General features: G+C 44.0%; 1 protein-coding gene across 10 annotated transcripts in view; it reads right to left on the bottom strand.

Annotated features, from left to right (window-relative positions):
• The window catches only part of Kcnj15 (potassium inwardly rectifying channel subfamily J member 15), a 45192-nt gene that overhangs the window by 9561 nt on the left and 15448 nt on the right, over positions 1–20183 (bottom strand). The window contains exon 1 of one of the 10 annotated variants that reach the window (XM_076943194.1): positions 12044–12265. The exons of 7 other annotated variants lie outside the window; for them this stretch is intronic. The gene's annotated coding sequence lies outside the window, so the exon portion shown is untranslated. Of the gene's footprint in view, positions 1–88; positions 1939–10168; positions 10489–12043; positions 12266–20183 lie in introns of those variants that run through there. 2 more of the 10 variants (XM_076943195.1, XM_076943196.1) reach the window with 2 other exon arrangements.

Raw genomic sequence — 20183 nt, 5'->3', positions numbered from 1 at the left:
AGACATGTGCTGTTCACAGGTAGATCGGAGAGCACCCAGCCAGCCTAGCCCCTGAGGATTCCTTCAAAGCACTGGGTGTGGCATTTACCTTCGAATCCCTGGCCATCTGGCAAGATGCCCAGGACAGGCTAAATGGCCAAGAATTTTTAAGAATGAAACCCGTTGCTACCACCACAGCCCTTGCTAGGAATCCAGCCCCTGGAGGGAGCTCATTGGCAAAAGGAGCTGGAGAGAAGGGTCAACCCACCCCCACCAAGGCTGTAGTGATCCAAGCAGGAAGGGGAAGCGCAGAGGAAGTAAACAGCACACACAAGAGGGGAAGAGTCCGGAATAGTCCCACTGCCTGTGGAAATACATTGCTACTCTTGAGTCATAGAGAGTTAGGTAAAAGGGGCTGTCAACACCATCTCAAAAAATGACAGAGTCTAGTAGAGGAGCCTGGAGCCTGGAGAGAAAGGCTCATCTGGGGAGCCCGAGGAGGAAAGAGGTGCAAAAGCTGTGGAAGGTATCCCAGTGTTCTCCCAGCACATCCCCCAAGGCTGTGGAAGGCACCCCAGTGTTCTCCCAACACCCCTCCCCCATCCTGTGATCCATGTGATCTGGTCTAAACTCAAGATTTTTTTTTTCTGAAATTCTCTCTCTCTCTCTCTCTTTCTCTCTCTCTCCTCTCTTTCTGTGTGTGTTTGTAATTTACTAATCATTTATCAACCAGTTAACAATCACCTATCATTTTCCTATTTTTTTATCTACTATCTATAATCTATGCGTCATTTATACAGCATCTATCAAATAGCCTATTAATCTATCCTGCATGTAGCCACCTTGCCTGTCTTCTATTTTCTCCATCAACTTCAAACCTTTGTGTCTGTCTCAGGTTCACATGATTGCCAGTCAGTCCTTTATTTACGGTAGTTATGGTTTATAGTTACTGTCTTCCTCCTCTCAGCCCCTTCAGCCTCACAGACAGCAGATCTGAGTGGGTCCACTTGCATAGCTGGAGCACAGGCCTTTGCTCATTGCTCTGCTCAGACCAGTAATCTGCCTTGCACACGTCAGTTCGGCTGTTTGATTCATTGGCTTCCACACTTCACACTATGCCCAGATTACTCTTCTTTCAAAAAGTGAACGTCTCCTCGGGATGGAGGAAGATGGCTCGGAAGTGAAGAGCACTCTTTGCTATTGCAAAAGACCTAAGTTTGATTCCCAGCAGCCACAAGCAGACTACAGCCATCTGTAACTCCAGTTTCAGGGGACTGGATCCCCTCTTCTGGTCTCCATGGGTGCTGCATACACAGTGGTGCACATGAACTCACCCGTACACATTACATAAATACATGACATTCAAAAAAAAGGAGTCTGCTTCTTGGCTCTTATTTTGTAGACTTTTATGTTATTGCCTTTGTTTCCCCCTTCCTGTCAGTGGTTCTACAATCCACATGGCTTTTCTTTTACAATGTTAAGAGGCATCTGTAGTTTTCCACAAGCTAATTATGGGCGAGCTGATAAATGGGCTTTTGTGAGGTGTTCCTTCTTCTAATCCTCCAGAGAGGCAACACTCCATAAAAACCACATGCAGGTTAGTCTCTGGAAATAGCATTTAGTTTCCCAGGTTGTCCATGCTGCCAAAGCTGCCTGGTTGGGATTATAATTCTCAGAACTGTGGTACCCTCACTGAAGTCCCTGAAGGATTGACCTTTCCTACTTCCAACCAAGAAAGACACAGGACATGGACTTGTTTAGCATTTGTTCTGCAATACACCATTTGTTTTCTGAAGATAAAGTAAAGCATAAAGACCAGTTTGGGATGGAGCCTATATGGCAGGCACACTGTGGAAGGCACTTGGTTGCTTGAATCACAGAGGAGAGCTGATCTTGCAGCGCTAGGAACTAGCAAGGTGGCAGGAAGTGGAAGAAAAAAAAAATCTTCGAACAGAGAGATGGGGCCCTTGTGAGAATGGAGAATCTGGGAAGGGGGCAGAGCGTACTGGGTTTACTTTGCTAAAAGTAAACAACCTGTGTGTGGCCAGAAAACTGTGGCCAATTAAAGGAAACATATAATGGACAGGAAGCATCCAAAGTGCAGAAGATGCAGGTAGATTAAAATAACGTAGCAAAACACAATCAAGCCAGAAAGCCCTGGGTAACAGTAGTGGCCCTTAGCATCCACATAGCTAATACAACACCCACATGGCAGCCATGCCTCAGCCATGTGCTTGCCACTTGAGACCTTAACTACACATCACCGCAGTCCTCCAAGGGGAGCACTACCACATATGCTCACAGCGGGGCTGTGGAGAAGTGACTCTTTCAAGCCCCCAACACTGAGTCATGGCCGTGCTGGGCTCCTTGAGCCACAGCTTTTACTAGCCTGGCAGAGCTCTGGGTTCAGGGCTCAGAACCACCCCGGGAGATTTGAAGCCGGACAGTGTAAAGGGATCCCACGTGACAATGCTGCTCTGGAGGCATGCGCAGTTTCCACCATGGTGAGATGTACAGGATCCCACGTGACATTGCTGCTCTGGAGGCATGCGCAGTCTGGATGCACCTTGCTCACCCTGCTTCTTCTCAGCATCCTGAGTAATACTGTTGCCCAGGTGTTGAATGCGCCTGCATGTTACTTCAGGCGTACCCAACTCCTCCATCCTTGTAGATGAAATGCTATTCCTGGTGCCCAGAGCCAGGGACGAGGCTTTTAATATTAGAAATACATAGATATTCTAGTCAAAACTGTGACATATTATTTATATTTATTTTACAGATATTAATAAGTCATATAGGTCAGAGTATATATATTATCAAATATATATCAAATATATACCAAATATATAAATGATATGCAGCTTAAATATATCATATTAGTTATTTGTGCAGTACCAATAACTCTAAAATTAATCTACACTAATTGTATAAATGTTTTATTTATATTTTGTGTTAAATATGTACTTTACTATAATATAAATAATTCTAGAAAACATTAAGTACAGAGATATTTTTAACTCTGACAACAAATTTCAATATTATTTTGCTAGCCCACTCCTATTTACATAGTACCTTTTTTTCTAGTTCTCAAAAATAGAATCTTCCACCTGCTACAGATACTTTCTTGAGAAAAATAGATTTATTTAGGAATTATTTTCCCCCTCCTGCTTATCACAGCTTTAGGACTTTCTAAAAGTTTGTAATTATTTTTTTTATTGAATTTTGTAAGTCTTTTCCCTGGGAAAAACATCATGTTGTGTTCTATGGCAGACAAACAAGGTGGCGGAAAAAAAGAAAAATATGTTTCCTCTTATGGGAATTCAGTGTCCTGCTTTTCCTCAGGTGTCTAGTGTCCCGTCCTATGTGTTCTCAAGGGCTGGGAGGGGTGGGGAATCAATTCATATCTTGCTTTTCTGGGCTAACAAAATGCAAGGGCTCTGACTTAAACTCTGACAAGAGTTTAACCTCTAGTTGATATGAAAAGCTTGAAAAGCCTTTGTGGGCACCAGTTATTTCTGACATACTGGTATTTTTGATGACCTACAAGCCCAAAGATTATGTAGATTAAATTTCATGTTAAGTAGACACAGGATTAAATATTAAGTAAGGAAAAATAGTGCTTAACAAGAATTTGTTCAGGGTTCACTGAACTCAGAGGGTTTAAAAGTAATTGAAAAGAAAGCCAGCCAGGCTTGCTGTCCTTTGGACCCTGTGTCGGGCCACACAGACATATCAGGGGACCTTTGCTACAGCATTGGACCACATTCTTCTCTCCTCTTCAAAACCACCTCTTACTCAGTTAAAAGCCTGGCTGAGTTCTGAACCCAGTTCTTAAGTTCACTAATACAGGGTAGGACACCAGTGGCTTCGTCCATGCACACCAGCGTATTCACAAGCTGGTTGTTTGTGCTCTGTGCAGATAGAGCTGTGTCAGACTTTGGTTACTGTGTATGATTGGATATGGATTCCTGTTATTGCCTCTTTTCTACTGTATCCTGTAAAGGATGCTTACCTAGGCCTGCCTCTCAGAGCTGGCTGTGTTTCTGCTTCCTGTGTGGGGAGGTCATGTGACTTTTCTGCCCCATGAACTGTGAGTGGCAATGTCTCACCATGCCTAAGCATGAACTCATGCAGAGATCTTGCCCCTGGGATGTTCTTCAGTTCCTCTTTATTCTGGGGCAGGGGAGAAGGAGGAAGATGTTCAGAGCTGGACCACGGCAGAGCAACTGCTAACTTGTAACAGGTGAGGGAGGATACTTGTGTGAGTCATGGAGGTTTTGGACTTCTGGGTTCTAGAGACAAAGCCTTCTGAAAACTGGAACCAAAAAAGCCCTGACTATGACTTGGTATTTGGATTGTACACTAGCCTAAACGATATGGAATTTAAAGGAATGAAATTAAAAGTCTGAAGCAGTCATAATTCGAACTCGAAATGTTGTTCTAGTATGAGACCTTGGAGCAGAGAAATAATCTAAGTCCAACCAAATTTCAGTTGAAGACAGATGTGTCTGATCTGCTTCTGACTAAGTTATCTCAAAGTCAGCACTTAGATACAAAGTTCAGGGTGACTCTTCATGGGTGGCCCACTCCTCCATTCCAGCCTTCCTTTGATCTGTGGATCTGTTGGCTTGGTGATCTATAATCTCATAGTCAGACTGAGTGTCCCAGGCCATTATCTTTATGATGGTTTATCTGAAACCAGCTTTGGTTTCAGAAGGTGAACATTCTAAAGCAACACCATCTTTCATTCTATCCTTCTCTTAACCAGCTGAAGAAAAACAAATCTATTTTCTAAATGAGGATCTTAAGATGGGAGGGATTAAATAACTTATGCATAAACATAAAACCGGTAGATAGAAGATGCCAGCCAGAAAACCAGGTCTGCCAGCCTCTGGCACTGGCCTCTGCCAGCCTCTGGCACTGGCCCCGTAGCTACAACGCCATCACAGTGACATGGTGACACCTGTCTTCTCCTGGTGGCTAAAGATAAAATTTACACATCATGATTGTGCTCATCAGAAAATAAAACGCCATCTCCAGATCATTAATCACCTTTTGCCATATCTAAACAGATACTGCTATTATTCCCATATTCCAGATGACAAAGACTCTCGATATGTGTCTCTGAGCACTCTGACCCCTGGAGGGTTCTGGAAGAAGGATACTGTCTTTGGAGACAGACATCCAAAGGTCTAAGCCCCTATGTGATAATTCTGCAAGTCTTGAGATCACGCTTGGAGAAGAGGGGTCCACACACAAGTTACAGAGACTATGGAGAACACAGGGTGGGGTTGTAGCAGGAAGCTGAAGGGGTTCATTGTACTACATGAGACTGCCAGGAAGTTACAGCTGTCCTAGACACGTTCCTGGAGAACAGAAGCTCAAGTGGACTCTCTTAGCAAATAAGGGACCACACCGACAAAGCACTTGAGAGACTGTTGAGGGTGCACTCAACTGAAAATCTCTCCAAGTCCCTTCCTTGTACAGCAACATCCGCCATGGCTCCATGCTGGCTAAGACCTCTAGAGGCCTGCCCTGAAGAGATAGGATGGTTGGAACCTAAGCACCGTCTTGTTCAAGCATGGCTCAGGCAAAGGACTACCAAAGACATTTGTAGGAGACCAGCTGGGGTGTATTGCTGGTTAAAGCCAGGCTGCTACAAGGCCCATCATCAAGAATGCTACAGCATCATGTAGAGAGGTGCTTGCCTACACACCCTTCCCTGACTCTGCCAATGCAGGACCAAGTGTTATTTTCTGTGCCACAAGGAGCATGCTTGGAAGTCCCTCACACCACACCTGAGCAGAACCGTCCAGCATAGATGTGACCTTTGGAAGCACTCTCAGGAGTGCTGATCTGGTCTACATTGAACAACTTTAAAAGAGAATCCAAGAGTGTGAATGATTTGCTGAAGATTCCTCATTGGCAACTAACTGGCTTAGGACTGGAATGTACTTAGGATTCCTAGGCATGTCTATGAGCAGATGCCACTCCTGGTTAAAATGAAATGTCTTGAGACAAGCTATCCACCTCACTGGATCCTGAAGGCAGGAGACCCCGAGGAGTCACCCAACTGCAGTATCAGCTTCCCTTGAGGAGTTCATTGGAAGAACAGAGTCATGGGTCCCACCCCTGAGTTAATAAAGCCCAAACTTCTGGAGGTGCTTTCCAAGAACTCAAGTCTTAAAAGAAAGTCAGTTTCCCAAAAGACTGTAAGGGCACCTTAGTGACATGGGGGCATTTATTCTTTACCCTGTTGCACACAGGGAAAGCAACAGATGTTCCTTCAGTGACTAATCCTCAGTTTCACATACCATGTGACCCTGTCAGGAACCCATTTGTCTCTGTGGTCAAATATTTAGCCTTCTTCTTATGTCTCTGTTCCACTATTATTCTTTCAAATTCCATAAGTACTTAAAAAAAAAAAAAAAGTCCTTTTCCATCCTTAAATGTGGTTTGCATAGTTATACCCTTATTTCTCAGTGCAGATTCCTTCTAATTTTTTTTCATTCTATAGAATGTCAACCTTTCCTCTCCCCAGCAAGGACAAGTCTAAACAGATACCAGGTTCAGCAGAGACTCATTTTCCATGGCAAAGAATCAGGATCTGAGTGCTCGTCAGAGCTATCATTTGCTGCGTAGTTTTGTAAAGAAGGTTTAATTTTAGGCTCTGTATTTGCAGGAGAGCTAGCTAACCCAAATAAAACATTATACATCTGTCTGTTGTTACAAGTGACCAACTTCAGCTGAACATTCTTCCTTAATAACAGCTGGCTTTCTTATAGACTAAGAACGCGCAGCAGCTAAGGGCAAGTGGAAATCTCCGTTGGTTTACCGCCCTCGGTCTCGCATGCTCCAACACGCGAAGAACGTGGATAATAAGCATACTCTCCCCTTTAAACACAGTGTGGTTGGACATGCATTGTTGTGAGGTGAAAGAGGAAAATTTATGTCTTGGGAGCCAGGAGAAGAAGGCAAAGGGTGTGTTAACTTCCTTAAATGTGCTACCCAAAATGTTCACTTCAGGGAAGGTGTTTCTCCAAGAGGCTAACACAGACTCCTCGCTGCTTCTGTCTAGATCAATTTAAACAGAGAAGATGGAATAACAGGGCTCTGTGTGGTGCAGGAAGAAGAGACAGAGCCACAGTGATTGTTTGATTTAAGCGTGGTGGAGTCAGTCAGAGAGGAAGCATCTGGTTTTGCAGACAGCCCAGCAGGGGAAACAAGTATTTTATATCATGTGTTTTACTTAATCAAACTGCAAACTGGGTGCAGACAGAGCTTGCAAGGAGGAAGCCAGCAAGCCTGAAGCCAACGGGACAGTTTTCCTTAATTCCCATCTTCCTATGACTAGGAAGGGTGTTTGAGCAGTCTTCTCACCATGTGTCCTTATGGAATATATATAGGCAACACTTCAGAGTGAGTTCCCCTAAACAAATCCTCCTTATGAAGTCACTGTATGGAGAACCTTTCAGTACCCAGAAGCACCTATTTCACGTTACGGTGACCAAGGCTTAGACACACAGGAAGCACCTTGTAAATGTGGCGTCTTGTGTCTTGTTCTTCTGGCCTTATGATACTTTAAAAAAAAAAAAAAAAGCAAAATAAAACGTGATTGTGACCTGAGTGACTCAATGGTGAGGAATGGATCCCATGTGATTCACCTGTCACTGGGAATGGAGTTCCTGGAGTCCCTCCCCTTGTGGGTTTTCCTGCTCTTTATTATCCCAATGGGAATTGTACACCAGACAAAGGAAATGACTGACTCTTGCTTGGTTTGGAACCAAGTTATTTAATAGCAGGACCTGTGTCAAAATGTTTCACAATCCAGTCTCACTCTTAGCCCATGCTTTGACCATGTGTCTGTGACACTGAAACTGGAGCTCTTGAGTCTCTGGAGAGCACAGTTCACACCAACAGCCTAACATGAAGGAGGACGCACTAGGACTTGGCCTACGTCTGAGTCATCTGTTTCTTGAACACGTACTCACGCGTGATCCCTGAGTGACGAGTGTATTTTAATTTCAAAATATCTTCATGTTCAATCAGAATCCTAGCCCTTTGGCAGTTTGCTAATCTCCATCAATAAATAGGGAAATACAACACACTGAGGCCATCTGTACTTAAGTAGCTGGAGGGTGATTGGCTCAATTCTGATTGTATGAGGGTTGCCAGACATGATATGAGATGGTCAGTTAAATTTGAATTTCAGATGGATAGCAAATACTTTTTATTATAACTATGGTGATATTTAATAATTAATATTTAATAATATTCACATACTAAATTATTCCTTATTGATCTAAAATATTTTATATGTATTCTCTATCTATGTGCCATGTAGAGACATATAGATAGCACATTTTTATTTATAAAATATTTCATTTTTATTTGATAAATCTGATATTCTTTATGGAAGAACAAAGTTATGATCCCAGCACAGACTAGAAGTCCAAAACACATAAAGACAAGGTTTTATACGCAGCATTCTTAGAACAGAATCCTGGTACTAGGAACTCTAAAAACAAATGCAGGCGTTGTGGTCCCGTGGGATCGGGTACAGCCTTTTCCTGCATGATTCTTAGAAACAGCCTGTAAGCTGGTAACCAAGATTTATCTTTTGTTTGCTTGGGAGGTTGCAAGCATGCACCACCATGCCAGCCTTGTGAAGTGCCAGGGACTGAACCCAGGACTTGGCCCACACCATGTGAACACTCTACCAACTGAGACATGCTCCCAGTCTCATTTTCAACAAATCGGTTCAGGAATTCTGAATCGCTTTTTGTATTATGGTCTCTTTTTGGTGAACTAGACAGACACATGGTTGCCTTCTTGGAATATAATATTTAAGTAGATAAGAATGACCCATGGAGATTACTAAAACAATGTAGGAGGAACAGCAAGGCTGCCTCTGCATAAACGCTGGAGGCCCACGCTGAAGCAGACAATGCCAACAAATCAGAAACTGCTGTTTAGAAGAGATGCTTTCTTGGGACCAGTGGGGCGCGGGTGGAGGGTATTAAAGGAGCTTGCAGCAGCAGCATTCAGACCAGCTTGCTGCAGCGTTTCTCACCTGCTCATAGAGTCTATGTCATTGCTTCCTTGCCACCTCACCTCCAACCCCTAAGGGCATTCATTTAGTGTCAGTGTCGGGTAGCGGGTGAACCAGGGCACAGGCAGCATCACACCATTGCTGGTAAAACACTGACCTTACAATTTTGCAAGTCACTGTGCTTCCTTTCCAGTTATCACGTAAAAGCTATTGTTCTGAGGTACAGTGGACAGAAGCATACATTTAAGATCTCTGGGAAGCCAACATAGTAGCCGTGAGCTGTCTGTGGCTGTCACCATGACAGGGTCACAGTTGGAGCTAATACAGCTATGGTTCGATGTGTCCATTGAAAGTGAAGAAGACAGAACCTCTACTGGTAAGTCACTGAGAATTAACAGTTCCCCTCTCATCTGAGGTACTTGGCCCTCTTCAGTTCTCCAGGTATGGTGGATCTGAATTTAAATTAAGTTATACATTCTAAATGCAATAATTATGATAATGTTATCCAGCCAACCTAGTCTAGCCTTCTCGACTTACTTTCCTCAAAGGCACAGTCAGGTATCTAACATATTATTTTCTTTTATAACTGTAGCATGATTCCTTAATAATTTAAACTACACTTAAGCACTTGCTATAGAGTGTGACAATCTGAGTTCAATCCATGGGACCCACATGGTAGAAGGAGAGAACCAGCTCCTGCAGGTTGTTCTCTGAGCTCCATACATGTGCCATGGTGCGCGCACACACACACACACACACACACACACACACACACACACATATGCACACATACATACACTAAAGGTAACAGAAAACCCTTTATAAATAAATAAATCACAATTAATCCCCCTTCCAACATGATGATACACAGTGATGTTAGGCGTGGACACTATCAGTATCCACGCAGTTGGGATGAGACCCAAGAGAGGCAGGTCCAACATTCTCCTCTCTAGAAGTCCTGGTACCCTTTCCTCTGACACAGAAACCAAGGAGGAGATGACAGAAAACAGCTCTTCATAGTAATACTCTTCATAGTATTATGTGGTATTTCTAAGAACTGAGGAGCCAGGGTTTTAGTTAACATGCCACAGGGTGCCACACAGGTTTAGATCACCACGGTTGAAGCAAAACTCTTACCAGGAAGGAGAAGGCATCCAGTTCCTGTGGAGCGCCCATTCACACGGCACTGGTCCTCACAAACCTTCTAATGGCTCCCGCTGCCTCAGAACAGATCCTCGGGACCTTTATAAGCTGTGCCAACTGCCAGCCCAGGCTCTGGTTCATTCTCGAGCTTTGCTCTCTCTAGGATGAAGCCTGACTCGCCTTGTCCAAAACAGCTCAGTGCCCTCAGGGCTCCGTGTCTGGGAACACTTGATCCTGTCCCAAAGGTTCTCCTTCCTTCTCTTGTTGGCTCATCCCACCGCTCCTTCAGAAGTCAGGTTGAGCATAACATCCTTTGTACTGCAAGATACACTGAGCACTTCTTCAGAGTCACTGTTGTGTAAAGGACAGAGTGCTCTATTCCAATTGACACTAGTTGTGTGACTTTGGACAGATTCTTAACCCTTGACACTTAGTGTCCTCAAGTACAGAATGGAGCTCATGATAATTCCTGCACTCCAGAAACTATGAGAAGTTAAAATCCATCTGTCTACCAAGTATCACATGAGAGTTGACGGTTACAACTCACAGTAAATGAAACACACAAAAGGGAATTAGATTTACAAAGGAAGAGTGGAGAATGCTATTCTGAGTCTACAAAGTTTTCGTAAGTCCACAAGAACCATCATCTACAGCACCATGTACGTCATCTACAGAGCAAGACACACAACAGGCTGAAAAGACGTTTCATTGCTCATCTAAAGCAAAATCTTACTGTGTACCTACTATGTGCTGAATGCTGCATGAGATCCCCAGCAGGGAATACAAGGCACTTTGCCTTTGGTTTTCCATAGCTTAGAAAGGGATAGGAACATGACACATTGCATAAGGTTAGACGGCCATTCAAAGATGTCCATGGGTAAGCTGGGGAGAGAGTTGAAGTCAGAAGATGGAGCATGGACATATGGTATGTTCTCCTCTGGAGTTCCTGGAAGATTTCCCCAAGAAGTGAAGAAACAGAAGAACTTAAAGTTGGGTGAGCATTGACTGTCTGTGGCAAAGACCCTGGTAGATGGATCTTGGAGCCTTTCAGAAGGGAAGGTGGATATCAAGGAGGGGAGGGTCTGTAGGGGAGAGCAGGGGAGAGGTAGGGCTTTGTGGACTCTGTTAGAACTACCATATCTTTGTCTCAGGAGAATGGGGGTCTTCTCGGGTTTTATTCAAAGAAAAGACCAGATTTAACCCGCTTTCTAAGTGATTGTCTTTGATACCATGGAGAATGGTCTGGCAAACCTGGGTGCTGGCATCCTAGTTAATTAGCACTTCCAGTAATCCAAGATGAAGTGTCTGATGTATAGACCAGGCTGCTGCTTGAGACCAGGCTGACACTTGAGAGAAGTGGGAACCTGTGGCCTGTGGGTTCCATGTAGAGAGTCAACAGGTGGGTGGGGCACAGACAGGCGGGAAAGGAGGCCTCAGAGAGGATGAAACAGGGTCTCAGTCTCATTCTGTGGCCTCAAACACACAAGGTGGACCAGGCCAGTCTTAAGTTGTGGTAATCCCCCTGCCTCTGCACTCCCAGTGCTGGGATAACAGGTATGCATCAATATGTCTTTTTAAAAACACAACAATACACTTTTCTCTCTCTCTCTCTCTCTCTCTCTCTCTCTCTCTCTCTCTCTCCCCCTCCCTCCTTCCCTCCCTCCCTCCCTCCCTCTCTCTCTTTCTGTCTTTCCAGGTAGGCTTAAAGTGAGATGGCTTTAAGATGCCAACAACACTCATTTCTTCAAAGGAAACACAATTAGAAAGGATTTCCAACCAGACTTTCCATTTTATGCCGTTAATCTGAAAATTCAATTTCCCCGGCATTCTCAAGCTGTCCAGATATTACTGTAAATGAGTTGTACTTACAGTGTCAGCTGAGAAGCTTTCCACACTCTGCCATAGCCAAGTCTGTGGAATCATTTACTCTCAGTCATGTCCCAGTTGTTCAAATCCAGGAGCCTGGTTTGCAGTGAGCAATGAGGACTGTTCCCTTATGTTAGCTTAAGGCTCCGTCTAATTGGCTGAAGAGTTTGCACTTGGCCCAGAGGGGTTGCTGATAAAGCAGAATCCTGCTCGCTGCCCTTGCTCAGGCAGGTCCAGTTACTCCAGAGCCCTTTCTGCCTCCTGCAAACTCCTATTCATTCCTCATAGCCCGGCTGAAGTGTCAGCTTTGATTCTTGGCAGACTTTGTCTTGTTTCTCTCCTTTGCCAGCAACTTCTGACAACTTCCCCTGCTGCTGCAAAACTCTGATCTGGAATGTGCCTTTTGCAACAAAAGACAGGTTCTGGAGGGATGATTTCAGTTCATCATATGTGTGTGTCTATCTATCTATCTATCTATCTGTCTGTCTGTCTGTCTGTCTGTCTGTCTATCTATCTATCTATCTATCTACTTATCTATGTATAACACATGTGTGCTTGTGTCTGTGTGTATGTATATGTCTGTGTGTCTGTGTGCCTGTGTGTGTCTGTGTGTATATGTCTGTGTATGTGTGTGTATGTATGTATCTGTGTGTGTCTGTGTGTAAGTATGTATCTGTGTCTCTGTGTGTTGCTATGTGTATGTGTGTGTCTGTGTCTTTTGCAGTTGTGTCTTGTGTGTCTGTGTGCCTGTGTATGTGTCTGTGTGTGTGTCTGTGGCTATGTGTGTACCTGTGTATGTGTATGTTTGTATGTACGTGTATGCATGTGTCTGTGTGTCTGTGTGCTTGTGTGTGTGTGTTGCATGCAGGTGTGTGGGTGCATATGTGTGCATGTGTGTGTGAAGGCTGAGGTTGATGCTCTATGCCTTTCTCAACCACTGCTCATCTTTTGTCTTGATACAGAGTCTCCTTGAACCTGGGGGCATGCTCATTCTGCCCTCTGGGCTGGTCAGCAAGACTTGGGGATCCCCTGTCTCCACCACCAGCACTAACATTGCAGATGCATACAACCAGCTCAGCTTATTTTTTATGGGGCTTGGGGGGGTCAAATCCAGGTCCTAGTGTGAGTGTTGCTTGGACTCTATAGATTGAGCTAGAGGGCTGGGTAGAGGCCCAGCCATTAATCTACTTTAAATTTCTAATACTAAAGAGAAAGCTCGACATATAAGGGGGAGGGAGGACTAATGTGAGCAGAGTTTGTGTCTTAGTGAACTCAGAGCTGCACTCATGGTGTTCCCCTTGCCTCTGTCTTCTGAATACTGGGATTACAGTCATGAGCTACCAGGCCTGGTGGATCCATTGCTTTAGAGACCAATGAACATTGCATTTCAAGATATGCATGCATTTCCTGCGGATCACTTAACATGAAAATTTTTATTCAGAAATCCTTGAGCTGAAGTCTAAGGATCTTCAGCTCCCAGTAACCCCATAGGATGCTATCTAAGGTTGAAGGGCCATAGCTCACATTGTATAGAAGTGGGCCTGGGTCCACCTCAACCATAGCAAACAGGAAACAGAGGGAGCCTGAGTGCGGCCACTCAGTGGATGATTCCTGTTTTCTCTTAGGAGTAGCAGTTATTACCCCAAATACACAAGAGATACATAGTTCATCCCATAAATTTGACACAGAGACAAAGGGTGAGCTCTCCCATCTGTCCCTGTAGGAAGGGCTTAGGGAAATCTGCTTGAACAGCAGGCTTTCCCTCTGAGAACATTAAGGCTGAAAGCATCATTTGCACAGCACTATGCATCACAAGCACACACATACACACAGCACACACACACAGCATGCACAGACACAGCACACACACACATACACACACATAGATACACATACAGCATACATAGACACACACACATATACATTCATATACAAACATAGACACACAGACACACACAAACACACATACATGCACACATACATGCACACATAGACACACTCATACACGCAGACACATGCACATATACATACATACACATACATAGACACATACACAGCACACACAGATACAGTCACACGCAGCACACACAGAGACATACACACAGAGACACACATAGACAGAGACACACACACAGCCCACACACAGCACAAACACACACATATATATACACACATAGACACATACACCACCATTGACTAAATGAATCAAATCTCTCAGTTCATCTTTATGTGTCATATTACAGCTTTCCAAACTTTTGTCATGTTCATATATATTTCTTAATTTCTGAGCCAGCTTGTATTACACAAAAGCAGTTGAAAAAAGACTTGTTCACATGTATATGTCCATGTGTGTTTATATGTGCAGGGTTGCATATACACTTGTGTGCAGGTATACATGGAGGCCAGAGGACAACATTGCTTGTGGTTTCTCAGGAACATACCTTGGTTTTTAAGATGAGATTTCTCACTGGTCTAGAGCTTGCCAAAGAGTCTAAGTGGATTAGTCAGAGATCCCCAAGGATCCTCCCATTTCTGCCTTCCCGATTCTGAGACTGTGAGCCACTACACCAGGCTTTTTATGTGGATTCAAACTCTGGGGAATCACACTCAGGCCCTTATGCTTGCAAGGCAAACACTTAACCAACTGAGCTACACTGGAGACCTACGTGCAAGTTTTAAATACAGTATATGCTTACTGTGGGGATGGTTTTAAAACGAACAATGATATTAAGTACCACCAGAATGAGGGCCACAGTTTATAGACGCTGAGGCAACTCAGCAGAACTCTACCCACCGTCTGATGTCAGAGAGTGATGTTAAAATGGACAAAGGCTGAGAGCGATGGATGTGGTGGAAAAGCAATAAGCTTACAGTTGGATTGAGTTAATGCTTAAAGAAAACCTCATTGTCAGCACCCATGTTCTTACTTGGATCTGTTCTCAGCCCTATTAGCAGACAAGATACCCAAGTTTGGAGGTAGACCTGGGGATGGGACTGTGGTTGAAAAACCTTGGCAGTACCTTCACACTGGGGACCTCACCTCTTCCTGTCGGTTTTGTCTCTGCCAGACCAACAGATCATGAGATGAAAGGAAAATCCAAGATGCCTGCTTTCAGCAACTACCAGTAAGGGAGAGGGGAGGAGCCATGGCCTTAGGTAGAGCCCCTACAGACTTGGCTTAGTGAACTCTCCATCCTGGGTCCTACTGAAGGGAACTGTTTTACCGTCTCTGCTGGTCAGTCTTCTGTCCTCTCCAGGTGTTTATTCTTAGTCTGTTTCACAGAATGAACTTGGTGATCTCTGGACAACTGCCATTTCATACTTCCGCATACTTGAATTAATCTCTGCTTGTGTGTAGCTCTTGTGAAACCCCAACAGGTTCATACGTGAGGTCTCTGTCTCAGGTCATCTTCCTTTTAGAATGTTCTACATAGTGAAGCTTCAGTTCACGTAGTCTAAAAGCCCCAACTGTCAACATTAGGGTTCCCCATTTGTCAAAACTTTACCCCTGACCTTTTAAACATGGATCTGTGGCAGGCCCCATCTTCCTAGCTGTAGTTCTAGAAAATAGTTATACTAGATAATTAATTAAAGGAGCTGTGACCAGGAGGGAAGCATACACGTCAGTATAGTAGCAAACTCTTCAGTCCTCAGCACATAGTGTAACAAGTAGATGCAAGGAGAGCCATACTCAGGCCACATGGACCACAGACTGGGATCTATGAACTGGGGGAGGCTACAGCCTCCAGTGGCGTATGGTTACGTGACCCTTCACTCCCACAGATTCAGACCAGGGCTCGCGTGTGTGGTACATTCAAGTTTTGCTCTTGGAACTCTCTATACTTTCCGTTTTAAGACTTACGTGTTCTTACACTTTAACACTTGCATTTTAACGGTTACTTCCCACGCTTAACATTTCAGGTCCCCTCTCAGTAGGATCTTCTACTGTAAAACCCATTACCTTGTATTTCTCTGATTGCTATAATAGTGTCACGCTTGAAGTTCATACCTCAAGTTCTCTTTGAGAAGATTCTGCACACTGCGGCCTTGGCAGTGCCTGTGAAGCCATCCAATGTCTAGCTCAGCAGTGTCTGCAATCCGTTAGTCAAAACCTCACTCCTGAGCTTTTGAACATGGCTATGAGACCCTTCCGTTGTTGCCCCATCTGCTGGCTCTGGCGCCAGTCATTCCTCAGACTGCTGCCTATACACGCTGGGTGACTCACAGCTGTCCCAGTGAGCTGGTTCTGTTGGCTGATGGTGCCTGTCATGACAATCTCCCTTCTGAAAAACTCTCCCTTTTCCTGATTTTTCAGACTTTGTTTTGGGACACTAGTCACTGTAGGCAGGTGCTTTTCTTAGCTATGGTGATGGGTTCAGTGCTTTCCCTCTGTGTTTGACAGTGTGTTTCGTCTCCAAAATGCTTAGCTCAGTATATGGAGTTGCTGGCTTCCGTGCCCATATTAATAAGGTAATTAGAAATATCAGACTTGAGGATGTACATGCATCCAGCACTGTGTTGACAGTGCAGATACTTTTAACTCCAGATTTCAGACTGACTGGTGAAACTCTGGTAATTATAAGTAAACTGGGACTCAGATAAAGAGTTAGCCTGAGATCATGTCTAGACCATGGTCTGTCTCACTCCAAAGCCAGCCCTTTCTCCATCAAAGCCCAGAGTTTTTCACTGTTAGTGTAAACTACCTGTACCACATGTGCCTGGGTCCAGCACACAGCAGGGCTGAGGTGTGTGTTGCGTACATTTGTGTATGAATAAAAGAAAAGGAACCTGAGTGCACCTTAAGGGGCATCAGCCCAGGGTCTCAGAATGAATCCTCCCACACAGCCATTGCAGTTAGGAGTTGAATGGGGGCAGAGGATACCTGATGTCTCTGCCTCCATACCACATGTACTCTTTGGTGATGGAAGATGTCAGGCTTCCCCAGAGGGTACAGTATGGAGTCATAAGAGGGGACGCCATCAACCTTTCTCCTGAAGCTACTCTTTTTTCATGTTCTTCAAACAACCCCACTCACATAAGCCAGAGCAGAAGTCCATCCTGGCCTCCCTTCCTTGGGATTCACAGCCTCGTAATCTCCAGTTTTATCTCCTGCATGATGCTTTTTCCAACTTTGCTCCTCTGTTCTTTTAAGACTCCCCTAGTGCAGGCCCTGTGCTTCTTCTCAGATCATTTCAACATCTTGCCTGCTGTTCCTCTGGCTTCAACTGGCCCGCTTCATGCTACTCCCCCCCCCCCAATAACAAATGTTTGTAACATGCAAAAAACAATTTTTCAAAAGTGAGGACCTGTGTGCGGGTGGGATCTGCAGCCTCCCACCTCATTCCTCCTCTGCGTCAAGTCTCATTGCTCCTTGTTTTCTATTTGATGAACTCTGAACTTCTGAACCTATAGTTCAGGTCTCTTCTAGCTCCCCTACCATTTGGACCACATCTCTGGAGTTGCCTGTCTATCATCCTCACTTCAGTGAGCATGAGCTGCTCTCAGAGTCTGTTACAGTGCAGGTCACCTTGTCTTTCCACTTGTCCTTCTGCCTTCCTGACCAACCATTGTGATATCACGTTTCTTTAAGCTGTAGTCAGTGCCTGCTTTCCCTGGCTCCCAGTGCAGAGTCAGTGAAGAGTCCTTCTTCCCATCCACAACTTATAGGAATAAGGGTGTGACATTGCCACCCTTATTCCTATTCCTATAGCTTCACACTCCTGAGCCTTGTGCACTTCCCTTCTGCATGGCAGGGAACCTACACTTCAGGGGCATGAACTGGGCTCTCAGCAGCAGAGCCATCTGTTTTTATAACTCATGACTCTAGAAATGTGTCAACACATGAACCAGGAAATGGATTACTAGTCAGTTTATAAGATGAAACCCGAATGACCAGCAAAAGCATGACTAAGAATACAAGAGTGATTCCTGTGCCCTTATCATTCATGCAAAGTCTTTTAAGTTGCAGATCTTGAAATATTCTGTGCTGGAACACTGTTCTATCTCTCTGAGATGTGAGTCTCCATGGTTAAAATCCTCCAAGTTAAGAAGAATATATTTTTACTTGTATTTACTCAGACACTCTTGAAGGTATCATTGGTGTTCTGAGGGAGCGTGTGCACATTCAAAGGTAGGTTCTCTTGCCAAATATGTTGGATTTCTTAGTCTGTGTTTGATTAGAGGTTTACACTGAAGAAAGCAACAACCTTTACAGGCACGCACACCAATTCATCACTACCTAACTTGCCCCCAGTGAAAGCACACATACAGAAAATAGCTACACTCATCAGTGACTATTGAAACAGCTTTATCAATAACACATTTAAGAAACCTGGAAGTTAAACTTGGGAATCATGGCAAGATCAAGGGAGAGGGAGGGAAGAATTATGAATCTGTTGGATGGGTTTCTCTTAATGCCCCTCAATTCTTTCTACTCCCCACCTAAGTATCACCTTTCATCTCCAGCATTTGTTTCTTAAAGTCATCTCTTAGTATAGAAATAGGACCTAGGTTTAAATACACGCTTCTCATTCTCACTTTAAAAACACTATAGAAAAATGATGAGGGAGATAGAAATCTAATAAACAATTTAGGACTGAAAATTATGGATGAATCTTTGAGCTCTTACCCCTGCCTCAAACTCTGAACTATAGTGCTATTTCTTGGAAATTCCATTATTTCCCAATTGGTCCTAGTCATCAAAGCATTATTCATTTATTTGCTCATTAATTCTTCAAGAATTTAACACTTTTCTTTGGGGGGGTTGTTTTTTGTTTTTGTTTGTTTGGTTTGGTTTTTTAAAACAGGTTTGTGTGTGCGTGTGTGTGCGTGTGCGTGTGCGTGTGTGTGTAGCCCTGACTATCCTGGAACTCACTCTGTAGACCAGGCTGTCTCTGCCTCCCAAGAGCTGGGATTAAAGGCATGTGCCACCACTGCCTGGCAACACTTTTCTTTTTTAGTCTTTTAAACATATAAGGATGAGTGTGATGAGGTTCAAACACTCAAACACATACAATTCAATAGAGAAAATGGTGGGTGGGTATTACATTGTTTTTATACCCAGCACAACAGATCCCTTAACATCAAAGTAGTTCTCATTTACTCATAGATGCTTATCCATTTCAATGATAAAATTCAATATTCCCTGGTTCATGTGTCTCACTCATTCCGAAAGATTGTGGTCAAGAACAAGGATCTGGCCTTCACATCTACATTGCCTGTGTCTGACATAGTGGCTGGGTATACTTGAATGAATGTGATCAATAGAGAAGACTGGGTGTTTCCAGGAGAAATCAAGATTAGTGTCAATTCAAAGAGCCAAAGGGGCTTTTCAGATGTGCCAATGTCTTGGCTTCAAGCCAATCAAATCAGAATCTTCAGGAGGAGCATGTGTTTGAACCCAAATCTTGCTCATTTTTAAAAATCTCTCTTAATTGTTCCTAATGTCTATTTATGGTTGCAAATCACTGAGCTACCACAAGGGCAGAACAAGACCAGGTTGTGGATACACTAGTATTGAATTTTATAAGGAGATGGAAGTCAGACTGTGAAGGTTTACCTTTCATCGAGCAGAAAGAATGAAGGTTTGTGTAGCTGGGTGGACTGAGGCCAGGAGAATGCCCATGGGAGATTATCTGGAGGGTTTTGAATTTAGATAAACAGTGAATGAGTCTAGATTGATCTACACCTTGGTTTTCCATCAGGCAAAATTCAGTTGTTATATGTGAATAAGTGATGGGTCAATGGAAATGGGGAAGATTCTGAACTTGCTGCTTGGGTGGAGAAACATGAAAGAAACAGTGAATTCTGGGGTTGATACAAGCCTACTGGCTGCCTGCACCAACAGAGAGAAGGGTCAGAATAAGAGCAGACATATGGTCATAAAGTTTATTCAAAGAGGTAAGATAGCAGTGGATAGACCCCAGAGGTCTGGGGTTTGATGGAGGATAAGAGGCACTAATGCTCACAGAGGTAAGCTTTGGAGGAGAAGACTCACTTGCTTCAATAAATAAAGCCACTGCATGCACACTAACGCACAACTTAGACACTGGGATACAATGGACAGGCAAGGTGTTTGCTCCATTGGGTTTATGCTCATATGAAATAATCTGATCATGGTGAAGAGAGATGGGGATGTAGCTGT

Source organism: Arvicanthis niloticus, chromosome 12 (assembly GCF_011762505.2).
Source record: "Arvicanthis niloticus isolate mArvNil1 chromosome 12, mArvNil1.pat.X, whole genome shotgun sequence".
Lineage (NCBI taxonomy): Eukaryota > Metazoa > Chordata > Mammalia > Rodentia > Muridae > Arvicanthis > Arvicanthis niloticus.
Note: the sequence above shows the minus strand (reverse complement) of the source record. Positions and strands in the feature narration are given on the sequence as shown.